Below are 22,754 nucleotides of genomic sequence, written 5' to 3'. Positions count from 1 at the left end.
GTATGTCGTCGAAGGCTCTAGTAACTTTCTACAGATGTACCATGGAGAGAATCCCGACTGGGTGCATCACCATCTGAGAGGGAGGTGCCAATGCACAGGATCAGAAAAAACGCAGAGGGTCACCCAGCTCCCTCAGAGCTCAAGCCAACCAACCAACGAAGACATCTTCAAAGGACAATGATTCAAGAAGGTGACATCCATCGTCAAGAACAGTCACCACCCAGTACATGCCCTCTTCTCATCACAACCAAGGTACAGGAACCTGAAGACCCGCATTCAATGTTTTTGGAAGAGCTTCTTCGCCTCCTCCATCAGATTTCGGAATAGTCCATGAACCCATGAAAACTATCCCACTGCTCCTTTCACACTATCAGTTACTTTTTATTGCCATGGGATGAAGATTTTGACTATATCTCCTAACTAGGCTCCTGATAATCTTATAACTCTCTGTAAGGTCATCCCTTAGTCTTCAGTGCTCAAGTTTGAATAAACCTGATCTATCCTAATAATTACAGCCCATCATTCCTGGAAACATCTTAGTGAATCTCTTCTGCATTCTCTCCATTAATACCTCAGCCCTCCTGTTATGTGGTAACCAGAACTGTAAACAATATTCTTAGTGAAGTCTAACCAACTTGTGTAACTGCAACTGGACATCCCAGCTCTAATATTCAACATCCCAGCTTTCTTTTCTTCTCTTCAGCATTTTTTGTGATGTGCCACCAGTAGCCAATGAGATATCCAAGCTTCCTGTTCCTCAAACAGAGGAGGCCATGGACTGACATATCAGAATGGGAATAGGAATTGGAATTACTACTGAGAAGTTCCATTTTTGCTGGATGGAGTGGAGGTGCTCAACTGTGATGTCCATGCCATTAGGTCGTAGACTACCAAGGTGGAATATGAGGGATTCAAGAGATTCTGCAGGTGCTGGAAATCCAGAGCAACACACACAATGCTGGAGGAACACAGCAGGTCCGGCAGCATCTATGGAAATGAATTAACAGTTGGTGTTTTAGGCTAAGACCCTTCTTCAGGACTGAGAAGGAAGGGGAAGACACCAGAATAAAGGAAGTTGGGGAGGGGAAGGAGACTAGCTGGAAGATGAAAGATGAAGCCAGGCAAGATCAAGGGCTGGAGAAGAAGAAATCTGATAGGAGAGGAGAGTGGACTGTAGAAGAAAGGGAAGGAGGAGGGGACCCAGGGGATGGTGATAGGCAGGTAAGAAGAGGCTAAAAGGCCAGAGTGAGAAATAGAAGAAGAGATGAGGGGGAGGGAAATATTTTTTACCAGAAGGAGAAATCAATATTCATGCCATCATGTTGGAATATAAGGTGGAATACCTGGATGGCATATGAGGTGTTGCTCCTTCAACCTGAGAGTGAGTAAATAAGGTGCTTGAGGAGTATAAGAAGTGCAAGAAAATACTTAAGAAAGAAATCAGGAGGGCTAAAAGAAGACATGAGGTTGCCTTGGCAGTCAAAGTGAAGGATAATCCAAAGAGCTTTTACAAGTATATTAAGAGCAAAAGGATTATAAGGGATAAAATTGGTCCTCTTGAAGATCAAAGTGGTCAGCTATGTGCGGAACCAAAGGAAATGGGGGAGATCTTAAATAGGTTTTTTTGCGTCTGTATTTACTAAGGAAACTGGCATGAAGTCTATGGAATTAAGGGAAACAAGTAGTGAGATCATGGAAACTGTACAGATTGAAAAGGAGGAGGTGCTTGCTGTCTTGAGGAAAATTAAAGTGGATAAATCCCCGGGACCTGACAGGGTGTTCCCTCGGACCTTGAAGGAGACTAGTGTTGAAATTGCAGGGGCCTTGGCAGAAATATTTAAAATGTTGCTGTCTACAGGTGAGTTGCCAGAGGATTGGAGAGTGGCTCATGTTATCCATTGTTTAAAAAAGGATCGAAAAGTAATCTGGGAAATTATAGGCTGGTAAGTTTAACGTCGGTAGCTGGTAAATTATTGGAGGGAGTACTAAGAGACAGAATCTACAAACATTTGGATAGACAGGGGCTTATTAGGGAGAGTCAACATGGCTTTGTGCGTGGTAGGTCATGTTTGACCAATCTATTGGAGTTTTTCAAGGAGGTTACCAAGAAAGTGGATGAAGTGAAGGCAGTGGATATTGTCTACATGGACTTCAGTAAGGCCTTTGACAAGGTCCCGCATGGGAGGTTAGTTAGGAAAATTCAGTCGCTAGGTATACATGGAGAGGTGGTAAATTGGATTAGACATTGGCTCAATGGAAGAAGCCAAAGAGTGGTAGTAGAGAATTGCTTCTCCGAGTGGAGGCCTGTGACTAGTGGTGTGCCACAGGGATCAGTGCTGGGTCCATTGTTATTTGTCATCTATATCAATGATCTGGATGATAATGTGGTAAATTGGATCAGCAAATTTGCTGATGATACAAAGATTGGAGGTGTAGTAGACAGTGAGGAAGGTTTTCAGAGCCTGCAGATGGACTTGGACCAGCTGGAAAAATGGGCTGAAAAATGGCAGATGGAGTTTAATACAGACAAGTGTGAGGTATTGCACGTTGGAAGGACAAACCAAGGTAGAACATACAGGGTTAATGGTAAGGCACTGAGGAGTGCAGTGGAACAGAGGGATCTGGGTATACAGATAGAAAATTCCCTAAAAGTGGCATCACAGGTAGATAGGGTCGTAAAGAGAGCTTTTGGTACATTGGCCTTTATTAATCAAAGCAATGAGTATAAGAGCTGGAATGTTATGATGAGATTGTATAAGGCATTGGTGAGGCCGAATCTGGAGTATTGTGTTCAGTTTTGGTCACCAAATTACAGGAAGGATATAAATAAGGTTGAAAGAGTGCAGAGAAGGTTTACAAGGATGTTGCCGGGACTTGAGAAACTCAGTTACAGAGAAAGGTTGAATAAGTTAGGACTTTATTCCCTGGAGCGTAGAAGAATGAGGGGAGATTTGATAGAGGTATATAAAATTATGATGGGTATAGATAGAGTGAATGCAAGCAGGCTTTTTCCACTAAGGCAAGGGGAGAAAAAAACCAGAAGACATGGGTTAAGGGTGAGGGGGGAAAAGTTTAAAGGGAACATTAGTGGGGGCTTCTTCACACAGAGAGTGGTGGGAGTATGGAATGAGCTGCCAGATGAGGTGGTAAATGCAGGTTCTTTTTTAACATTTAAGAATAAATTGGACAGATACATGGATGGGAGGTGTATGGAAGGATATGGTCCATGTGCAGGTCAGTGAGAGTAGGCAGAAAATGGTTCGGTACAGCCAAGAAGGGCCAAAAGGCCTGTTTCTGTGCTGTAGTTTTTCTATGGTTTTCTATGGCTTTTCTTCTTGGCACAAGAGGAGGCTACGAACCAACATATCAGAATGGGAATGGGATCAGAATTAAAATGTTTGGCCACCGGGAAGTACCAGCAGCTCAGGCAGATTCTGTGAAGAGACAGAAATATTTCAACTGTGGCATCCACTGACAGAATAGGGCATCGACTGCTGAACTCTCTCCGTAGATATTCACTGACCTGACATTTTATCAAACATTTTTCAAACATTTTATATTTTTATTCCAGGTTTCCAAGGTCTGCATTATTTTTCTTGCAGGAAAATCTGAAAACAGTTGGAAAAAGAAAGACAAAGCTGTAACTAAAATCCACACATTTTAGGGAGCAGGAAAACCCAGATAGATTTCTGTTGGTTAAGGTTATCATAAGATAATAGCACTGAGCAGAGAGCAGGCGTAAAGATACAAATCTGAATCAGAATCAGAATCAGTAGGTTGAGAAATCTGTTGCTTTGTTGCAGCCGGACAGTGTAATACATAATATATACTATAAATTAGAATAAGAAATATCTACAAAAATAAAAATGTTATGCAAAAAAAGAGCAAAATATGGTGAGGTAGTGTTCATGGGTTCAATGTCCATCCAAAAATCTGATGGCAGAGGGGAAGAAGCTGTTCCTAAAGCATTGAGAGAGAGCTTTCATGCTCTTGAGCCTCCTCCCTGATGGCAGTAATGAGAAGAGGGCATGTTGCTCTCTGATGGATGCTGCCTTCATGACGCTTTGTTCCTTGAAGCTGTCATCAGTTGTGGGGAGGTTAGTGCCCAAGATGGAGCACTCTTGATGAAGGGTCTTGGCTCGAAATCTCAACTGTTTACTCTTTCTATAGATGCTGCCTGGCCTGCTGAGTTCCTCCAGCATTTTGTGTGTGTTGCTTTGCACTTCTGGCATCTACTGATTTGCTCATGTTTTGTGGAGCAGGCTGTGTTTACATCTGATCTAACGGAACAAGTGTAAGGGGATGAATGGCACCAGAAGTTCCCCTGATTCTACCTTCCCTCTCTTGTCGCGGTGAGAATCCACACTGCTGCACCTCAAGGGTGTGTGCTTAGCCCACTGCTCTTCTCTCTCTAAACCCATGACTGTGTGGCAAGGCATAGCCCAAATACCATCTATAGATTTGCTGATAACACAACCATTCTTGGTAGAATTTCAGATGGAGATGAGGGGGCGTACACAAGTGACGTATACCAGCTGGTTGGGTGGTGTCGCAGCAACAATGTCAGTAAGACGAAGGAGCTGATTGTGGACTGCAGGAAGGGTAAGATGAGGGAACACAAACCAATTCTCATAGAGGGATCAGAAGTGGAGAGAGTGTGCAATTTCAAGTTCCGTGGTGTCAAGGTCTCTGAGGATCTAACATGGTCCCAAAATATTGATGCAACTATAAAGAAGACAAGACAGCTGCTATATTTCATTAGGAGTGTGAGAAGATTAGGTTTGTCACCTAAGACACTTGGAAACTTATACAGATGTACCATGGAGAGCATTCTGACAGGCTGCATCACTTCCTGGTATGGTGGAGGTGGGGGGAAGGGGAGCGCTACTGCACGGGATTGAAAGAATCTACAGAAGTCGTAAAATTAGTCAGCTCCATCTTGGGTACTAGCCTCCGTAGTACCCAAGACATCTTCAAGAAGCAGTGCCTCAGGAAGGCGACGTCCATTACTAAGGACCACCGTCACCCAGGCCATGCACTCATCTCATTTTACCATCAGGGAGGAGGTACAGAAGTCTGAAGGCACACACTCAGAAATTCAGGAACAGCTTCTTCCCCTCTGCCATCCGATTCCTAAGTGCATATTGAACCCGTAAGCACTACCTCAGTTTATTTTTAATATCTATTGTTTCTGTTTTTGCACTAATTTTAATCTATTTAATATACGTTTACAGGTCGACCTTCACTAATCTGGCACCATTGGGATCTGAGGGGTGCCGGATTAGTGAAAATGCCGAATTACAGAAGGATCACATTAAGCATAATCAGTGCTGGATTATCAAAGGAACCGGATTACAGGTAGTCGGATTAGTGAAGGTCGACTGGATATGCCTACTGTAATTGATCTACATATTTTTTTCTCTTTCTATATTATCGTGTATTGCATCGTACTGGTGCTGCCAAGTTAACAAATTTCACAGCACCTGCCGGTGATAATAAACCTGATTCTGATTCTACACTGTGTGGCTCCACAGTGGTGGAAAAGGGTTTGGGATCATTAGCTCAGCACCATCGAATCCTTTGATGTATGAATGAAGGAAAGTGGGTTTTGGTTTCAGGTTAGACCTGCCAAATTTCAGATTGTTTAATGCCTGCAATAAAAGAGCAAATTACCTCAAATTCATTAGAACTGGAATGCTTTTTAAAATAATGAGAAAACGGAAGATGTCAATTGCTTCATAAGAGGAAATGTGTGCATATTTTTAAATGCTCCAATCGTTCCATTAGCCGGTTACTCTGATTAGTGGGGCAGCAATTCTCTCCAATTTACATCATCCTTTTTATCTTAAACACTATCATATCTCGTGAAGGGAAACATACTCTGATTAAAAGGATCTTGGCAGGTGAAACCTCTGCTGTGCTGCATGTGTGCTTCAAGAGAAGATTCTCCACGATTTGTCAGACATTTTTCTTGTCTGAGATGCTAATTCTTCAGGAGTAGATATAATTAGAACTGATTCTAATGGTGTAAAATAGCATTTAACATTGATAAATCTTTCACTGAGTCAAAGGAATAATCCAGATGGCTGAATTATTACAAAGGTCTTTAAAAGATCAAGGTCACGTAGATGTAAGGTTTATCTTCATAAAAAAAATAATTGTCATTGTCTTTTACATTTTTCTGCATAGAGAGAGATTTTCATTCCTAATATTCAGAAGGGGAATGTTGGAACACTTTCAATCTCAGGACACCTTCCAAATGCTTTATAAACATGGCTGGCAATCAACTCATAAAGAGCAATGAGCAATTTTTGGATAATGATCTGACCCATTCCCCTAGTATCACTTCAAGAAGTATTAAAACCTTTGATGGGTCTCGCTTGACTGAAAGAGCAACTGATAGAATGGAAAATAATGTTCAGTAAGCCTTATGGGAATATAACCGAGAACCAGAAAAGTGCATGGAATGCACTGAGGCCCTTTGGCCCATCACATCTGTGCCAGCAGCAAATTTAACTCTTAAAGACAAATCCTGATTCCCAGTTCTCCATCAGCCTTTCTGTAGTTTATTGCAAATCAAGTTTAAACAGCTGGATTTTTATCTGTATTTACCTTCCACACAGCAAGCTAAAAATGCTCAATAGGTCATGCAGCCCCTGTGAAGAGAAAAATCAAAGTTAGCATTCCAGCTTGATGGCCTGGTTCTGATTCTGTTTCAGTGCTTTTCTCCTTGGAGCAAAGCAAGATGAGAAATGTCTTGATAAAGGTGTACAAGATAGACTGAGAGGACATCCAGTACCTTCTTAAAGGGAAGCAATAGATAAAATGAGGGGGCACTAGAGGCAAGTATGGGGGGTGGGGGGGAACATAGGAGGTGTTTCTTTTATACAACAAGCAGTATACCCTGCCGGGGGTGGTTATAGAGGTAGATACATCAGGGACGTACAAGAAATTCTTAGGTAGGCCCATGGATAAAAGAAAAATGAGGGCTACATGAGAGGGAAGTGTTAGATTGATCTTGGAGTAGGTTAAAAGGTCAGCACAACAATGAGGCCAACAGGTCTGTACTGTGCTGTTTTATGTTCTATGATGGCCGCCATTTACACATTGTCTCCAGTTTTTTTTACTTCAAGTTTTCAACAGCTGCAACATTTTTCTTTTGTTCTGGTAAACAGACTCAACGGTTTAGATTGGAGACCATTCAGGCAGTGAGTTTCAGAAATACTCCTGGGAAATGAATTTTTTCCTCATTCATCCTACTATCTGTCAGCAACTACACTAAACCTAGACCCCCTCTGTTAGGGAAAATAGACTCCCTGTCTTCACCTGACTGGGGGAAGTGCAGAGAAGGTTCATGAGACTGGACGCAGTAGGCCAGGCAGCAACTCTAGGAAGAGGTACAGTCGACGTTTCAGGCCAAGACCCTTCGTCTCGGTCTGAAATGTCGACTGTACCTCTTCCTAGAGATGCTGCCTGGCCTGCTGCGTTCACCAGCAACTTTTATGTGTGTTGCTTGAAATTCCAGCATCTGCAGATTTCCTCGTGTCATGAGATTGGATCCTGGATTGAAGAGGCTGACCAATAAAGAAAGCTTCACCAGGCTGTGGCCTACTCTCATTAGTGTTTAGAATAATAAGATAGAAAGGCAGATGCTAAGAGGATGTTTCCCATAATGGAATTATTTAGAACTCAAGTCTATGATTTCAGGGAAGAAAGAATTGAAAATCTAAGACAGAGATAAGGAAGAACTTCTTCTTTCAAAGGATCATGAATCTCTGGAATTTTCTACCTCAGTTCATTTTCAATACTGGAGTCATGAAACATATACACTGCAGAGCCCATCAGATATGAATTATGAGGAGCATCAAGGGCTTATGGGAAGAGAGTGGATTAATTATTATGTTGAGTTCAAAATTGGATCAGCCTTGATTTTATTGAATAGTGCAGCAAACTTAAGGGGCTGATCAACGTACTCCCGCTCCCATTTCTTACCTTCTGTAGAGAGCTTGTCACAGAAAGCAGGGAGAGCAGGTATCTAAGTAACTTACAAGTGTGCGCACAGTGTGAAGACTGAAGAGCAGAAAACATGGGAGCATAATTACGATACTTGGTCCATTGCATCTGTTTCTGTCAAAGCTGATCTATTATCCCTGTCAATCCCATCCTCCTGCCTTCTCCCCATAATTTTTGATGCTCTTACTAATCAAGAATCTATCAATCTCTGCTTTAGGTAGCAGTGCAATTGCAGCAGGACTTGGACAAGTTGGAAGAAAGGGCAAAAAAGTGGCAGGTGGAGTACTGTACAGTGTTGGGAAATGTATGATAATGCATTTTGGTAAAAGGAACAATAATGCGGACTATTATCTAAATGGGGAGAACGTTGAAATATCAGAGGCGTGGAGGGACAGATTTTTTTTAGATTATGAGGACACGCAGTCCTCTTTTATTGTCATTTAGTAATGCATGCATTAAGAAATAATACAATGTTTTTCCAGAATGATATCACGAAAACACATGACAAACCAATTTAAAAACTGACAAAAACCACATAATTATAACATATAGATACAACAGTGCAAAGCAATACCGTAATTTGATAAGAACAGACCATGGACACAGTAAAAGTCTCAAAGTCTCTCGGAAGTCCCATCATCTCACGCAGACGATAAACCTCCAGCGCCGCCAACTTGCCGATGCAGCATCCTGGAAGTATCCGACCACAGTCCGACTCCGAGTCCGTCCAAAAACTCCGAGCCTCCAACCACCCCTCTGACACCGAGCACCGAGCACCATCTCTGCCGAGCGCTTCAACCCCGGCCCCGGCAACAAGCAATAGGCAAAGCCGAGGATTTGGGGCCTTCGTCTCCGGAGATTCTCAATCGCACAGTAGCAGCGGCAGCAAAGTGGACATTTTAGAAGTTTCTCCAGGTGTTCCTCGGTACTCTCACGGCTGTCTTCATCAAATCCGGATTGTGCACAGCCCACTGGTTAACACATATGATATCATTCGGAATTGCCGCACGCGCTGCATCACGTCACCATCTTCTCCTCCCTCCTCCCTTCATGCTAGACTCCCAGACGGTTAATTTACAGGTTGAGACTGTGGTAAAGAAGGCAAATGCAATGTTGGCATTTATTTCAAGCAGAATAGGATTTAAAAGCAAGGAGATAATGCTGGGCCCTACAAGACACTGGTCAGGCCACACTTGGAGTATTGTTAACAGTTTTGTGCCCCATATCTCAGAAAGGACGTGTTGTCATTGGAGAGAGTCCAGAGGAGGTTCACCAGGATGATTCCAGGAATGGAGGGGTTAACATATGAGGAGCATTTGGCAGCTTTGGGCCTGTACTCACTGGAATTTTAAAAAACTGGGGCAGGGGGAAATCTCATTGAAACCTACCGAATGTTGAAAGGACTAGGTAGGGTGGATGTGGAGAGGATGTTTCCGCTGGTGGGTTTATCCAGAAATAGAGAGCACAGTCTCAAAATTGGAGGGTAACTTTTTAGAAAAGAGGTAAGGAGGAATTTTTTTAGCTGGAGAGTAGTGAATCTGTGGAATGCTCTGCCACAGGCTGCGGTGGAGGCCAACTCTGTGGGTATACTTAAGGCAGAAGTTGATCGTTTCCTGATCAGTCAGGATCAAAGGCCTGAAGGCATATGGGGTTGAGTGGGATCCAGGATCAGCCAGGATGAAATGGCGGAGCAGACTCGATGGGCTGAATGGCCTTATTCTGCTCCTATGTCTTACAGTCTTAAATATACCCAATGGCTTGTCTTCTACAGCTATCCGTGACAATAAATTGCACAGATTCGCCTCTCTCTGTCTAAAGAAATTGCTCTTCATTTCTGTTCCCCTCTATTTGGAGGCTGTGCCCTTTGGTCCTAGATTTTCCCACTATATCAAACACCTTCTCCACATCTACTCTACCTAGGCCTTTCAATGTTCGATAGGTTTCAGTGAGATCCCTCCTCAGTCTGCTAAGCTCCCATGAGTACAAGTCACGGTGTGCACTGGCAACAACTGAACCTGGGTGCAGAGGAACCAACAAACTCCCACGCTGAGACAGAGACAAGAGCTTATTCATCGAACTCCAACTGAACTTCAGTGGCTAGACTGGGACAAATCATTCCCAAAACACACCCACACACAATGACCCCACCTTCAGAGCTAATTGAGAGTCCACTTTAAATAATCACAGTAGACTGAAAAACCCGTGCCAGTCAAAATAAACTTGACCAGACTGAACAGAAAGCACAAGGGCTTAACCACCCTAGGTAAGACAACAATGAACAAATAGAGGTGCAATAGAGTTAGGGCTCATGACAGTGCCTCCCTCCCTGAGGCCAGCACCTGAGAGCCCAGGGAGTCCTGGAGAACTCGAGACAAGGCTTTTAAATTCGAAACAGACCTGATGCTCCTGAGACAGGTCTGGAAAACTCGGGAACAGTGCATATACGTAACTTGGGAACATTGCATATCATTAGGAGACATTGCATATGGTATAACTTGGGAACATAGCATCAAAACTGGAAACCTGGAATAGTCGTTGGAAACCTGGAGGGCCATGGGAAAACCAGGAAACCTTGATGACCTTGAATGTAGACCAGAGAAGCTCGGAAGTTAGCCTTGGGAAACTCAGAATGGAGGCTCAGGACAAGCACTGAGAATGGAAGGCAGCCTCGCCTCCAGCCAACCAATGTCCAAGCTGCTGTCGAACCACTACGGGTTCCACTTATGGTGCAGGGTCCTTCTGTCAAGGCATGTGCTGACAAGTAACTGAACCTCATAGCAGCAAGTTTCACCTTCTACTCACTTCCCCCAAACTCTAATTGAAGTTATTCAGCTGTGTTTCGAGTTTTGGATGTTGCATTAATCACCTCCAGTCCTTACTGATTTCCCCAGAGAGTGGTGAATCTGTGGAATTCTCTGCCCAGGGAAGCAGTTGAGGCTTCTACACTAAATATATTTAAGACACGGTTAGACAGATTTTTACATAGCAGGGGAATTAAGGGTTATGGGGAAAAGGCAGGTAGATGGAGCTGAGCTTATGGACAGATCAGCCATGATCTTATTGAATGGCGAGGCAGGCTCGATGGGCCGGATGGCCTACTCCTGCTCCTATTTCTTATGTTCTTATGTTCTTACACTACTCAATCATATAAAGAGGTCAAGGGAAGAGGTGGAGCAAGAACTGGGAAGCTCTATGCACCTACCAGCACCCGCAAAATGCTGGAGAAATGCATCGCCAGAGCGAAATAAGCAATCGATGTTTGAGGCTGAGACATTCCATCAGGGTGAAGAGTCTCGGCCTGAACCGTCAACCGTCTCAAATTTCTGATTTATATCTACCTATCACATGTACATCGAAATACCCAATGAAATGTGTCATTTGCAATAACAACCAGCACAGCCAAGGATGTGCTGGGGGCAGCCTGCAAGTGATGCTGCACATTCCAACGCCAACGTAGCATTCCCAACAATGCTCAACAGAACAGAACAAAACAAAACACAAGGAAACCAGAACATACCAAGCAACAACAGAGAAACAAACCCTGTTCCTCCCTGCCCTCCACCCACTATATTTTCCTCCATATTTTATCTCCATCCATAGATGCTACCTGACCCCTTGAGTTTCTCCAGCATGTGCAGAATGGATAGTCCTCGTGAAAGGTCTCAGTCTGAAACATCAATTGCTTATTTCCCTCTGCGAATGCATTCCTCCAGCATTTTGTGTGTGTTGCTCAAGATTTCCAGCATCTGCAGAATCTTTTGTGTTTATGAAATAAGTATTTCCTGGGCCATGTTAAAGCCGCTCCTTTTCATTCACATAGATAGAGAAGACAAGGCCGCAAGTATTTTGACCTCCATCTTTAAGGGTCTTCAAAGTTCAAAGTAAATTTGTTATCAAAATAAATATATGCCACCATATACTACCCCGGGATTCACTTTTTTACGGGCATTCCCAGTAGATAGAAACAATGAAAATCTCAACACAGGCAAAGATGAACAAACAGCCAATGTGCAAAAGACAACAAATTGTGCAAATACAAAAAGAAAAAGTGTTATATTTGAATGCACGCAGCATAAGAAATAAAACGGACGATCTTGAAAGTCAGCTACAGATTGGCAAGTATGACGTTATGGCATCTCTGAAACTTGGCTGAAGGACGGCTGAACATCCAAGGACATACAGTGTATCGGAAAGATATGTTAGTAGGTAGAGGGGGTGGTGTGGCCCCGTGTACAGCAGAAAACAAAGAGTGGGAATAAAGGGATCCTATTCTGGCTGGCTGCCAGTTATCAGTGGAGTTCCATAGGGGTCAGTGTTAGGACCGCTGCTTTTTACAATGTACGTCAATAATTTGGACTATGAGATTCATGGGTTTGTGGCTAAGTTTGCTGATGATACAAAGATAGGTGGAGGAGCGGGTTGTGTTGAGGAAACAGAGAGCCTGCAGAGAGACTTAGATAATTTAGGGGAATGGGCAAAGAAGTGGCAGATGAAATACAATGTTGGAAAGTTTATGGTCATGCACTTTGGTGGAAGAAATAAACCTGCAGACTATTATTTAGTTGGGGAGAGAATTCAAAATGCAGAGATGCAAAGGGACTTGGGAATCCTTGTGCAGGATACCCTAAAGGTTAACCTCCAGGGTGAGTCAGTGGTGAAGAAGGCGAATGCAATGTTGGCATTCATTTCTAGAGGTATAGAATATAAGAGCAGGGGTGTGATGTTGAGGCTCTATAAGGCAGGTCTTGGAATATTGTGTGCAGTTTGGGCTTCTTATTTTAGAAAGGCTATACTGACATTGGAGAGAGTTCAGAGAAGATTCACGAGAATGATTTAAGGAATGAAAGGGTTACTGTATGAGGAACGTCTGGCAGCTCTTGGGCTGTATTCCCTGGAGTTCAGAAGAATGAAGGGGGATCTCAAAGAAACAATCTGAATGTTAAAAGACCTGAACAGATTTGATATGGCAAAGTTATTTCCCATGGTAGGGGAGTCTAGGACAAGAGGGCACAACTTCAGGATTGAGGGACGTCCTTCTAAAACTGAGAGGCGGAGAAATTACTTTAGTCAGAGGGTGGTAAACCTGTGGAATTTGTTGCCACGAGCAGCTGTGGAGTGCATTTAAGGCAGAGATAGATAGGCTCTTGATTAGCCAGGGCATCAAAGGACATAGGGAGAAGGCAGGGGAGTGGGGATGTCTGGAAGAATTGGATCAGCCCATGACTGAATAGGGGAGCAGATTCAATGGGCCGAATGGCCTACTTCTGTTCCTATATCTTATGGTCTTATGGTCTAAATAATGCCTAACTAATAAATATTGAGAACATGAGTTCCCATCTGGGACGTGCCCTCTTCTCATAAATACCATCATGGAGACGGTACAGGAGCCTGAAGGTCCACACTCAACATTGCAGGAATGGATTTTCCCCTCAGCCATCAGATTTCTGAACAGTCCGAGAACACATGAGCACTAGCTTATTGTGTTTATGAATCCACATATCACTTGCACCTGCAAAGCAGGGGGAACCACATTCAAATTCAACACTAAATTCAAGATTGTTCAATGTCATTTCCCATACGCTAGTGTAGAGGAGAACAAAATAATCATTATTATTCTAGATCCAATGCAGCATAGAAACACAATAAAATCGCCTGGCTTTGAGGCCTCCGCCGGTCAGAGTTGACCATGGATATTATGTCCTAGCTTGGGCAGTACGACGTGGAGAGCAAGCTGTTGCCCAGGTAGCAAGCTCCCCCTCTCCATGCATCTGATGAACTTAAGGGAACGGCAGAGACCGATACAGTCTGGTACCAGCAGCATCGCAGGAGTTGTCAGTCAGCATCGAACATAATGTAGGACTGCCTTAGGGACACCAGCTGGGGACTTCTCCCTCGGTGTTTAACCCTGACACCATCCCTATGGTAGCCGAGGTTTGAGGTCCGAGTTTTCCTTCTCCTAGATGAGCTGCCAACCATGGCTAATGAGCCCATCTGCCCGAAGCGACTGGTTTTAAGGTGCCAGTAACCCACCTTTGCCCCTTCTCCTGTCAGTAGAAAAGGTTCCGCCGGGCTTAGTAGCTTGTGAAGGGCAGGAGCTGGACTTGGTTGTCAGAGGTTATTTGAGGCGCACGCCATTGGGAGCATTTAACAGGTAGTGGGAGCTTGTCCCCATTACCACCCCCGGCTATAACAACGTTAGAGAACAAAAAAAAATTTTTTTGCTGTTAAATCTTTGGTTTATTTTGAAATACAAGGTTAATTAACAATATTTGGTCATTTTCTTTTCTTGGAAAACTGGGAAGACTCAGTTGATACTTTACAAGAGTAATTTAATCTGCTGTTCTTATGCATTCTTCATTTAACACATCTTTAAACAAGTTTCTTCATTGCGGTGGTAGATTATTTGTGCTCCTGGAGTTATCAACGAAGTCTCTCAACACCTTGTGTCAGTTCAGTGCACTGAATCTGGAGCTCATCCACTCTCTGACTGAGATTGTTGTTAGCACGTTTCAGTCAAATTTCTTTCTTCTGTTGCCGTGCCTTCATAGTCGGAAAGATTCCACTTATTATTCTTGCCTCTCTCCACGGTCGTAATTGCATGAGCAAGCCCAGGCCACCAGAAGCATCTTCCCGGGAATAAAATAAAGAACAAAATAATAATGAAAACACAATAAATGTAACTACATAAGATGTCTTATACAGTTAGACTGAATGTGTGTCCATAAAGTGACATTAGACACAGGAGTGTCTGTACATGAGGTGACTAACAGGAAATGATAAAGTAGTGGTGGTTGGGGGTGTGGAGGGGTGGGTTAACGAGTGGAACTGTTGATCAGCCTTACTGCTTGGGCAAAATAACTGTTTTTAAGTCTGGTGATCTTGGCATGGATGCGACTTAGCCTCCTCCCTGATGAGAGTGGAACAAAAAGTCAATGAGTAGGGTGGGTGGGATCTTCATGTCACTGGCCCTTTTCTGTACATACATCCTTGATGAGGGCAGGCTGGTGTTGGGGATGCGTTGGGCAGTTTTGACTACCCGTTGCAGAGCCTTCCTGTCCACCACATTGCAGTTTCCATACCGTGCAGTGATGCAGCTTGTTAGGATGCTCTCTACTGTGCATCTATAGAATGATGTGAGTATAGATGTGCAAGGTCCAGCATCTCTTCAGCCTCCTCAGAAAGTCGAGGCATTGGCGAGCTTTCCTGATTGTGTATAACATGGGATTGAGAGATTGTGCGAGGTGTGCACTCCCGGGTGACGGGAACCACTCATGGTTTCCACTGTTGAGTCTCTGACGCAAAGAGGGGTAAAGAAGAGAATTGCAGGCTTGTTGAGAATTAGAATAAGGACAGCAGAATTTCAGATGAGCTCACTTACAGAGGAAGCAAGCTCAGAGTCTGGGCAAGGAATTCTGAAGGGAACCGAGACACAGAGGAGGTTTTCAGCCACAGTTGAGATGGAAAGTGGCTCAGTAATCCAGAATACTACATGAAATTAATCTGCCAAGGCAGAGCAAGTGATCACAAGGTGAAAATGATAACATGCACCGATGAGATGGATACCTGAAGGTTCTTTCTCATGCAGAGAGTGATCAATAATTGTAATAGACTTCCTGGTAGAGTAGCGGAGACAAGAATCTTGGAGTCAGTTAAGAAAGAATTAGGCACAGCAATAGAGGGAGGCAGGCTGGTTCAGGTGGACGTTTAAAATAAGCTAAGAGGCTTCCCTCGTCCAAACTTACCTTATGAGATTTATCCCCTCAATCCCAGTCCTGAATCTAAATTAGAATGGATTTTATTAAAATTGGATGGTCCATTGAGGGGATTGGTTTCCTTCTCTGTTTTGCATTTTTGCACTGGCCCGGGGAAGGAATGTTAGCGAAGGACCGTACCTGTCATTCGTGGGTCGTGGTTAACAGGCCATTGAGGGAACTACAGAGTTTGTGCATTGGTCCCTAGACTACCTGGCCTGACCACTGTTTACTGCCTGAGGAGATGTATCCACTGGTGTCCCATTGGGAGCAACTTCACAGTCTGGGTCATAACTAGATTATGACTCCCCGAACTCATGCCACAAAGGGGCTCCAACAGCCAGCAAGCTGAGGTGCTGTATATCCGATGATTAGAAACGGGCAGGTAAGGGCCTTCTAAAGGTGAAAGGTTGAAATCTAAACCCCACTTCTCCCAGAATCTGGCAAGACCCACGGCAGAGGAACTGCGTGGCTTCAGTTGTTCTGCGGACTATGTCCCCATGCCTGCTTCCAGCTGCTCACGGGAGGAGGTGTGGATTGGTGGGCATCCATGCTCAGTAGAGGGCTGGCCCCTCCCATTGGTGCTGCTCTCCAGTGCTCGCTCGGTGGAAGAAAAGCTGAGGCTGCACTAACATGTGACAATTTACCACTGTGGGCTAGCTCTTGCCGTCCACATCCCATGCACCATCAATACACAGGAAATAACACTCTGGGACTTGGGATATATTATTATTTTTTGTAACTGTATGTTTACTGCTACCGTAACTATATGTGCCTTGTGGTATGTGTGATTTTTGGTGCTGTGTTTTGCACCTTGGGCCCTGGAGGAGGAGGCTGTTTTGTTTGGCTATATTCACTGGTATTCATGTGTGGAAGAATAACAATTAATCTTCAACTTGAACTTGAAGAGGTTTCCCTCCCAGAATTACCTTCAGCCTCAAGCAACAAATAAGCTGCTGATTGAACTCAACAGGTTGAACAGTATCCTGTGGCCTGGAGTTTAGCGTCCCGTCATCAGTGACTCCTGGGGAGGGTACTCAAGATCAAGACTGAGGTTTGATCGGAAGTCCGGAGGTTGAGGCCCCAGGCCGACGCGCTGAGTCTGAGTCTGGATACCCATGAAGGAAGTTGGAGGCCCGATGCCTGTGAGTCTACGAGCCCACTGGAGGCTAGGGAGGAGGTCTGCCTGTGGTTGTGAGTCAGTGGGTCAGAGGGACAAGAGTAACTGGTCTTGTAATGTTGCTGTTGTTCTGCTGAACATCGTGGGAATGCTATGAATATGTGGCGACACTTGTGGCCGGCCCACAGCACATCGTTAGGTTGTGTAGTTTGCCAATGCCAATGACGCATTTCACTGCATGTTTCAATATATGGTTGTGGCTGGCATCCGTCTGTCTCAAAGGACAGTTTGGGCAATGACGATCATCATCACAAGCCTGGCCAAAAGATATGGAGACCCTGAGAGTCGTCAGGCTTCCCCTCTCGGTCTCACCATTGTGGTCCAAAGGAAAGCTTATGAAGCAATGCGTTTGGCACCAGCTTGGCTGCAGGAGCTGCTGGAAGGACGTTCAATGACGTCCTGTTACCTTTGGAGATCCACTCTGGACTTACTCCCATAGCCTATGTCTCTTCCGACGCTACCCACAAGGGAGTGGCACTATTTACCCATAGCTGGGGATCTGGTTCACGAGCAGTAGGATGTGTCCACACACCGGTGGGCTTGCGTGCTATGTGTGCAGGGGCCAGACCTCCTCCCCGTCCTCTGTCGTTCATTCTGAGATAGAAGGCTGTTCAGTTTCCGTGTGTCACCAGCGAGGAGGCACTACATGAGGCTAGCTGTTGAAGAGACAATGTACTGGCAGGGAGAGACCTACACACTCAGCTGTCCTTTTTGCAAGACCGCTAGCCAGCGGTGGAAGCTGAAGGTGAGAGCGACAAGCACTACCCACTACACTACCACACTTCACACGTCACAACAACCATTTTGACACTATTTCACTATATATGTGATAAATAATTCCGAATCTGAACCTGAGACGAGAAAAGAAGTCGGAATCAGAATGAAGTTTATTATCACTGGCACACAGTGCTGTGCAAAAGTCTGAGGCACCCTCGATTCTTATTTGGTTTCAGATGGTAAGACCTCCACAGAGACTTGATCTCAAAATCATCAAGGTTGTCCGGAATTACCTGGCCAGACAGAAGCAAGAGAGACAGCAAGTTCTGTATGATGCTAGGAACAACCTACCAGCCGATTTTCTTATGAACCTGCACGACAGTGTAGCTAAGAGAATTGTTGCAGTCTTAAAGGCAAAAAGTGATCACATCAAATACTGATTTGATTTAGATTTTTACTATTTACTGCTCTTTATAGTAATTTTTTTTTGATATTTAGGAACTTTTTATTTCATTATTTTGAAAGCATCTTTGCTCTACATGTGCCTAAGCATTTTAGTTCGGCGTTATGCCATTCAATTTGTTGTTTTGTGGCAGCAGGGCAATAAATAAATAGATAGATAAATAAATAAACAAATAGATACCTGTAGATAAAGCAAAAGAGGAATTGTGAGGTAGTGTTAATGTGTTCTTGATCCATTCAGGAATCTGATAGTGGAGGGGAGGAAGTTGATCCTAGATCATTGAGTGAGGGTCTTCAGGCTCCTGTACATCCTCCCTGATGGTAGTAGTGAGAAGAGGGGATGAAATGTCAAAATTTCAGATCAAGACCCTGCATCGGTACTGAGAATGGAGAGGGGAAAAGGCCACAGCAAATAGAGAAGGAGCCAGAAGTGACTGGTGGACTGAGGCTGAAAGATGCCAGGCAGATTGAGCCAAGTTGGAGAGGTAGGGAGGTTGGAGCTGAGAGATAGAAGCAGGTAGATGATAGAGGGAGACAGGCAGAAAAAAACACAACGGAAGATGGTGCCAGGAGTGAGAGGTGGGAGGGGAGAGTGAAGGTGGAGACCACAAGGCCATAAGACCACAAGATATAGGAGCTGAATTAGGCCATTTGGCCCATCAAGTCTGCTCTGCCATTTCATCGCGGCTGATTCAATTTTCCTCTCAGCTCCAATCTCCTGTCTTCTCCCTATATCCCTTCATGCCCTGACCAATCACGAATCAATCAACCTCTGCTTTAAATATACCTAATAAATTGGCCTCCACAGCCATCTGTGGTAATGAATTCCACAGATTCACCACTCCGTGGCTGAAGAAATTCCTCCTCATCTCCACTCTAAAAGGATGCCCCTCCATTCTGAGGCTGTGTTCCCTGGTTTTACAGTCTCCCACCACAGGAAACATCCTCTCCACATCCACTCTATCAAGGCTTTTCAACACTTGATAAGTTTCAATTAGGTCACCCGTCATTCTTCTGAATGCCTGTGAGTTCAGGCCCTTACAGCGCACTAAATATTGACTATCAGCTGCTTTAAACTGGGTGACCCTCCTCTCCTTAAGCACAGAGATAATGAGTACGCCACAAAAATGTTCAAAGCTTCCTTCTGGCCACTCAAGCTCTTTGCATTTGCATTCAGTGTGAGATGTATTGTTGGTGTACAGTCAATGCAACCATTGATTTTGCTGACATTATACATAGTGATTTTAGGAATGCCTAATGATGCCTCCCACTATGTTTTATTGAACCAGCTGCTGAGTCTTCAGAAGCTATGTGCCCTCTGTGTAATATCACCTTTCTTTAAAACATTATCCAATTTTTTGGCTCAGTTACATCGCGGCAAACAATTTGAACTGTTGCGATTGACTCCACAAAGGCTTGAGATGGAGGTTATTTTCTCAACAGGAAAATGTTCCATAGTTTTGCAGAATTTTAAGGAGTATTATTTTTCTTCTGCCTGTCTTTTCCCAAAGCTCGTACTATTTAACATTTAAAATAATACTTATTTAAATATTATAAATGTTTGTAGTTATAATTAAGTTATACTTAATTAACCCAGAGTATACCTAATGATACTTTAGGTTAATTCAGGTCAGAATTAACCCAATGTACCATTCCCACAGTGACACCATTTCCTCAGAACACACTCAGTGACCAGGGAACCAGTGACAAGGACATCAAAGGGTTGGACATCACAGAAGCTGAAATTTGATTTATATTGAGCCCAACAAGTCAATCTCCTTAAAGGTTCCAGATAAGGAAGTAAGGAGTTTGTATGTGACAACAGAGAATACAGCATGTGGTAATACAAAATATATGGCAGTTAATCCTATAACTTCAGATTACTTCATGCCTGTCTACGATATTGGCTTGGCTTGCATCTTGTTTTGATTCTTTCCTTTATTCTTCTTTTCTGTCCGTGCATGAAGAAGAAGTCCAGCCTGAACTGCCAGGCACGCCTCCCTACTCTGCATTTTGCAAAGCCCACATCCTTTTGTCTAAGTTCTCACCCCGTAACTGTTCCCAGTCACTCATTGACCAAATCAAGGATCAAGGAACAATTTTATTCACCGGACACATTTACATGTCTTAGGAATTTGCTGTGGTGTGTTGGTCAGAGCGTGACATGCAACAAAAAACAATATTCAACAAATATTTTTTAAAATTATTATTTAATAATAAATATTTCAGCCATAATGAAATGGCGGAGCTCACTTAATGGGTCGAATGGGTCTAGTTCTATTCCTTATCTTATGGTCTTATATAAAAAATAAAGAATTATATATAAATAAAATAACTAATACAATTTGAGATTTAAAGGATAAGTAAATAAATATCAGCGCATATTTACAGTGTAAACAGCATTATAGAAGTAGTTTAGGGTGCAGTGCAGTGACAGGGATAATAAACTCAGTGGCCACTTTATTTGGTCATCTGTACACTTGCTCGTAAATGTAAGTATCTACTCAGCCAATCATGTGGCAGCAACTCACTGCATAAAAGCATGCAGACATGGTCAAGAGGTTCAGTAGTTGTTCAGACCAAAGAACAGAATGGGGAAGAAATGTGATCCAAGTGACTTTGACATTGGTATGTTTGTTGGTGCCATAAAAGCTGCAGCCGTAGAGAGCATCCACACATCAGCCATTGCCATCTGATTTGGTGCAGCATCCTCTCCCAATACACAAAACTGTCATGTCTGCAGAAAAGCTCACTGGCTGCTGTCTACCATCACTGCAGGACTTGTGTATGTCCAGGACAAAGAAGTGGGCAGGGAAAATCGCTGCAGACACTGTCCACCCTGCAAACAGCCTTTTTCTAAAGTTCTCGTCAAGGAACAGCTACAAGGCTATTATAACAAAAGCTTCACTCCATCTTGAAAGTTTCTTCCTTCAGGCAGTTAATCTGATCAATCATTCTAATACGCACCCCCCCCACCACCCATTTCTATCTGCCCTCAGTGACCACTTTATTGGGTACAGGAAGTACTTAATAACATGGCCACTGTGTGTAATTCTGCAAGTTCATGGTCTTCTGCTGCAGTAGCTCATTCTTTTCATGGTTTGACATGTTGTATGTTCGGAGATGCTCTTCTGCACACCACTGTTGTAACGCGTGTTTACATGAGTTGCTGTCATCTTCCTCTCAGCTTGAAGCTGTCTGGCCCTTCTCCTCTGACCTCTCTCGTTAACAAGGCATTTTTGCCCACAGAACTCTCACTCACCGGATTTCTTTTTTTCTGTTTATCGCACCATTCTCTTTAAGCTCTAGAGACTATTGTGCTTGAAAATCCCAGAAGGTCAGCAGTTTCTGAGATCAGCAAACCACCCTGTCTGGCACCAACAACCATTCCAACGTCAAGGTCACTTAGATCACATTTCTTCCCCATTATGGTGTTTGGTCTGAACAATAACTGAACCTCTTAACCATGTCTGCATGCTTTTATGCATTGAGTTCATTACCACATGACTGGCTGGTTAGATACTTGCTTTAATGAGCAGGTGTATAGATGTACCTAAAAAAGTGACAACTGAGTATATGTTCACACCAATTGCCTGCACATCCGTTTGGTTTTCCGAAGTCTGGCCAAAGCTAGAACCTAATAGCAGCTATAAGTTTCTGGGGAAGTAGTCTCTGTTTAAGGCAGTGAAGCAAGATCCTGCCTGCCTGTTGCCGTGCTGGATGTTAGGATGTACAAGGCAGTTTTTGACACTCGTGGTGACTCTCGCACAGTGGGAGGACTCGTGGCTTCAGTCCTGATGAGTTGTTAGAGGGATAGAACTTGTGGAAAGGAGACTAATGTGGATGGAAAGGCTGAAAATCTGGGATAAGCACTGAGATGTAAATCATTGTCTGAAATTGCCAGCGCAGTTGTCAATCCCCAACTGAGTTCTGTTGAAATGTTTAGAATGAAGCATATGAAAAGCTGGTTTATTGCTGACCCGTGTCTCTGCGTCTACCCCTAAATAAAAGATTATTGGATCTGTTTCAAATTCTCTTTTTAAAAAAAGTACATCCTGCTGTTAAACCTTTCAAAGAGGAAAATTTAATGCTACCAGCACTTCACGCTGGCTTCTTTCCTTTCGTTATACTTGAGGTTTGGATCACAAGATGTAAGATTAAATTTTTAAGCTGTGTCGTTGATAAGAAAGGATGAAATCTTGGTGCTGGCTCTGATATACTGCAGACTTTTCCCAGGAGTGACAGTGACATTTTCTTGTCTCGCCTTCTGATTAATTGTACATTAACGTTGTATGAATGCAAAAGGTGAAGAAAAAAAAATCCTCAATTGTGCAGAAAGTCTGTCCAAAGATTCCGGGGAAGATATCCAAAGGTAAAATCGTATATTGTGTCTTTTTTTGGGGGGAGGGGGTAATGTCTTGCTGGCTGTGGCTTTAGAAGGAAATGTAAAAGGAATTATACATTTCCTGATAAATGTTAAATTATGAAGAAATGGAGAAGCCGTTCCTTCATGCAATATTACAGAAATCTATCAAAATTAGACTTTGCATTCACCTGCTAATATCAGTATGGAACTGCCATTACTGGAATGCAAGCCTTTCAAAATGATTTTCTCAAAGTTAGGCTTAGTG

Source organism: Mobula birostris, chromosome 12 (assembly GCF_030028105.1).
Source record: "Mobula birostris isolate sMobBir1 chromosome 12, sMobBir1.hap1, whole genome shotgun sequence".
Classification (NCBI taxonomy): domain Eukaryota; kingdom Metazoa; phylum Chordata; class Chondrichthyes; order Myliobatiformes; family Myliobatidae; genus Mobula; species Mobula birostris.
Note: the sequence above shows the minus strand (reverse complement) of the source record.